The sequence below is a fragment of the Anopheles arabiensis genome, assembly GCF_016920715.1.
Source record: "Anopheles arabiensis isolate DONGOLA chromosome X unlocalized genomic scaffold, AaraD3 X_pericentromeric_contig0005, whole genome shotgun sequence".
Classification (NCBI taxonomy): Eukaryota; Metazoa; Arthropoda; class Insecta; order Diptera; family Culicidae; genus Anopheles; species Anopheles arabiensis.
This window is the reverse complement of record NW_024412083.1, coordinates 305001-310000: the sequence shown is the minus strand read 5'-3', so window position 1 is coordinate 310000 and position 5000 is coordinate 305001.

Here is a 5000-nt window from a genome sequence, read left to right as displayed (position 1 = left end):
GGGATGTACTGTTGTATGAATTGTTTATTCACGAACTGGTCGTTTGATTGGATCGTGAAAAAATCGCTCAGTCCCAAATCCTGAACTCGACAGGAAAGCGCTGATTGCAAACATTTTGACTGGAAGTCCCTTGAAAATGGCGTTTTCGTTATTGGCATTATGTGGCACGTTTATTGTGGCTAGAACATTAATTATTCACCAAATGGCACCAAAGCTTGGCAAAAGTCGCGAAACACTCCTATCTCGACGCACCAGCAATCGCAACTTGATGCAAAATAAATTGCACGAGCTAATGATACTTGTACCATGCACAGTACACCGTACCAAAATATACCCCTGAAAGTGTGCAATTTGGTGCTACCCTAGGGAATATGTATGGGGAAGCCTAGCTACGTGTGTCGCACGTTCCAAGTTGCATGGACGTCGAACAGAGGCATGCAAAAGCACCTATCTAGGGGAATTACTCTACGTTCTAGTAGCAAGTGCGATTTTCCAGTCCAGCACGGCAGTACGCCTGCACGCATACACTCCATGTACCAGAAATGTACCAACCTAGGCGTTGCTCAGTAGCTTTTAGCGGCACATAGAAAAAGTATTCGAGTTCAGATTTTTGGGACTTAGCGTATTTTTAAAACTAATAACGAAAATTAAATTTTAAATCGGTAAACGGCTAGGAGTTGCTCAGTAGCTTTTGGCGGCACATAGAAAAAGTATTCGAGTTCAGATTTTTGGGACTTAGCGTATTTTTAAAACTAATAACGAAAATTAAATTATAAATCGGTAAACGGCTAGGAGTTGCTCAGTAGCTTTTTGCGCAACGTGGCAAAAGTATTCGAGTTCAGATTTCTTGGACGTAGCGTATTTTTCAATCATAATAAACCGAATCAAACATAACAATGATGAAACTTACACCATGTCCCAAGGTTGTGCACAAAACGTAACGATAAAGTGCTGGCGAAGTTAGAGGTGCACCAAAATTGTGTACCGATCAGGGAAAGTACTCTACGTTCCTATGATTTGGGTGAAAAGTGTTGATTAACTGCTGGTAAGAATAGACAGTTGCTTATCATACACATCGCAAACGAACACCCCTTAGTGAGCATTAGCAAAAGTCAATGGCACAAAGCAATTGCAATACAAACTGATCAAGTACATTAAAGAACGCTAAGTACCAGGACTTCTTTCCAAGAATGGTGTCCGCGACGGGAGGGCAAGCGTCCTTCCCAGGTTTTCCTAGTAAACCTTGTATGGTAAACATACCCAAGCGTGTCTGTAAGCACGCAACGAAAGTCACGAACGGGCACATACCTAGGGAATGTACTCTACGTACTTGGACTTTTGTCCAAGAATGGTGTCCGCGACGGTCGGGCACTGCGACGCAATAACCAAATCCTAGGATTGTAACTTTAGTGTGCACAAACATAAACATTAACGCGTTCGCTCGGGCTGCGCCGTCCGTGTTGAACACAAATGTGGGTGATTATATGCGTGGAGGGACAAAAACATACGAGGAGGAGACAGTTTTCTGCACGATGTGCACAGAGCTCATTTCGTCGTCCCGGGCGAATGGAAAAACACAAACATCGCGAGTATCGTTCTAGGTTTCTGTCTATAAAAGGGCAGGCCAAAAGGTGACCGGTTGAGATAAGCATTTTAAGCATACAAACACTTTATTGGAACTTTTGATACAAAAACAAGGTACGTACATGTAGGTTGTACCAACATGGACATCTATGAACGCGTACGCTCGGGCTGCGCCCTCCGTCTTGTACTTTCCCTGATCGGTACACAGTTTTGGTGCACTGCTATTCCGACCGGCAACTTGTACCAACATATACATCCATGAACGCGTAAGTAGTGTACTTTCCCTGATCGGTACACACTGTTGGTGCACGGCATAAGAAAAGAGCTAAAATGGTCAAACTCAATCCATTTCAACAATAGATAGTCGATAGTAGCTGTGCCGATGAAGTAGGGCACGATGCAAGTTAATGTTGTTTAATGAATAACATGTCCGCCATACATTTCAGTACAAAATTGCTCGGTCAGACCTACAAAGTGCTATATCTCGAATACGAGGCGTCGGACTGGGGGTTGTAGAGCAATTTTAAGTTCGTCTAATGATTCTACATCCGATTCTGGATAGCGGTTTTTTGACCACTTTTCAATATTTTGTGACACCCCGAACCTAGGGGCAGCTCCCTAGCTTTTTTCAAAAATGTGCACCGAACGGGCCGGAGAGCTCGTGTGGCTCAAAACATGTTTTTCGCTAAAACACCTCAAAACGTGTAAGGAACGCACCCTAGCTCTTGTTTTTCAAAAGTTATGGCCATTTAAAGTCAGACGGGTTTTGCTTCAAAATAGCAATTTTACCCGTCCCTATGGCCATGCTTTAAATTTTCACGAAAATGCCAGGTCAGACCTAGGGCGGGCCATATCTTGAATACTAAACGTCGCAGACATTGGTCGTAGAACAATTTTAAGTTCGTCTAATGATTCTACATCCGATTCTGGATAGCGGTTTTTGACCACTTTTCAATATTTTGTGACACCCCGAACCTAGGGGCAGCTCCCTAGCTTTTTTCAAAAATGTGCACCGAACGGGCCGGAGAGCTCGTGTGGCTCAAAACATGTTTTTCGCTAAAACACCTCAAAACGTGTAAGGAACGCACCCTAGCTCTTGTTTTTCAAAAGTTATGGCCATTTAAAGTCAGACGGGTTTTTGCTTCAAAATAGCAATTTTACCCGTCCCTATGGCCATGCTTTAAATTTTCACGAAAATGCCAGGTCAGACCTAGGGCGGGCCATATCTTGAATACTAAACGTCGCAGACATTGGTCGTAGAACAATTTTAAGTTCGTCTAATGATTCTACATCCGATTCTGGATAGCGGTTTTTGACCACTTTTCAATATTTTGTGACACCCCGAACCTAGGGGCAGCTCCCTAGCTTTTTTCAAAAATGTGCACCGAACGGGCCGGAGAGCTCGTGTGGCTCAAAACATGTTTTTCGCTAAAACACCTCAAAACGTGTAAGGAACGCAACCTAGCTCTTGTTTTTCAAAAGTTATGGCCATTTAAAGTCATACGGGTTTTGCTTCAAAATAGCTATTTTACCCGTCCCTATGGCCATGCTTTAAATTTTCACGAAAATGCAAGGTCAGACCTAGGGCGGGCCATATCTTGAATACTAAACGTCGCAGACATTGGTCGTAGAACAATTTTAAGTTCGTCTAATGATTCTACATCCGATTCTGGATAGCGGTTTTTGACCACTTTTCAATATTTTGTGACACCCCGAACCTAGGGGCAGCTCCCTAGCTTTTTTTCAAAAATGTGCACCGAACGGGCCGGAGAGCTCGTGTGGCTCAAAACATGTTTTTCGCTAAAACACCTCAAAACGTGTAAGGAACGCACCCTAGATGATGAAAAGTGCAATCAGAATGTCAATCGACAACTTTGTTGGGGGTACCATTTTACTCTACGGGCCAGTAGCTTAGGCGCGCCAACAGCGCTTTCCTTTCGGGTTCCCATTTTTGCCCTCCTGGGATTATGATCATTTGTTCATTGCCTACTATAGGGAGGGTACCTTGCTACGAGGTCAAACATGAAGATTGCACCAAATCGTAGTTTTTACCTCTATTTAGTCGTAGGAGCATGGTTTGCAGTGGCAGTGGGTCATTAAGCCCCCGTTTGGGTCATACGTCCCCTCCGCGATAAAAATCGTCGTATGCCTATAGTCCGAACTAATGAAGCAAAAGTGGTGTCTGGTGGGCTCTGCCGATGATTTTAACCTATGATTTTGAGCTTCCACCCTATCAAAACGTTCCCTGGAGCAGTACATCACGGGTCTACGGACCCAAAGACTTCGTCGTGATGGTTTCTAGTAAAAAGTTGTAACAGCTAAGGGTTTTGAATACGCGTATATTAACCATTGCTTGAAACTAAGCTTCGTTGTTTTTAAACTCTGCAAGACCAATCGAACTTCTTAGGGAAACCCGAAGGATTCACGCTAAGCTCGATGAGCTATTATGGGTAGTGGTGCATGATCTGGTGTTCCTTGGATCTAATCCAATGAATAAATTTATGAGGGTATATATGGTGCAGGGCACAAAGCGTGATGAAACCGGGTCTCCCTACCAAATGTGGCATATTTTTTCCCTGAGAGCGAAGCTCAGACCCACGTAGGGGAGAGCGAAGTGGAACTTAAATGTTCTATGCAGCAAATGTTCGCCATGCGGATAAACAAGTTGGAATAGTTCAATGTAGTGTAATGCAAAAACGAATCGCAAATAACGATACGGGACCCAGAAGCAATTCTGCGGATCCCTCGGGGAGTGGTGAGTTGATATAAATTAGAGGTGAAAGTCCAAGTTGTTCAAGCTCCGGCTCGGCAGCCGATACGAGGTTCCTGTTGGGCTTTGTACATCGCGCAGAGGCGCCGTTCGGTTCTAGCAATGATTCCCGCCACCATGTTCCATGCGTGCAGAGATCCGTTAGAGCTCGTTCAATGTGTCCCGCCGTGATTACGAAAAAGTCCAACAGTTGACCAAGTTGGGGGTGCGTCAAGTAAACGCGCAGAGATGCCGTTCGGTTTAGAGCAATGTCTCCCGTATCACGTTGGAGTTCTTCCACTAGTGCAGAGAGATCGCTGAACCGTTCAATGTGTCCCGTCGTGGTGTGCTTGTACCGAACACTTAGGATACACCATGCTTTGTTGGTTTGGGATAGGAGTGGTCGCGCAACTGCCTCCACGCCGCAAAGTGCCAGTTCGGATTGAAGGTCAACTTTAGCCGTTCAATGCATCAGTCGGTGGGTGTTCAGATGGCATCACAACTTCCCTAGGTGCTTAAGTTGGTTGGGTTGTAAAACATGTGCACATGCGCAGAGTATCGTGCGTACTAGCAAAGTCTCCCGTCACGGTGGTTATGAATGAGTTCCATTCAGTGCAGAGAGATCGTTAGTGCGTGCAATGTGTACCAGTCGATGTGTCGTACCGGA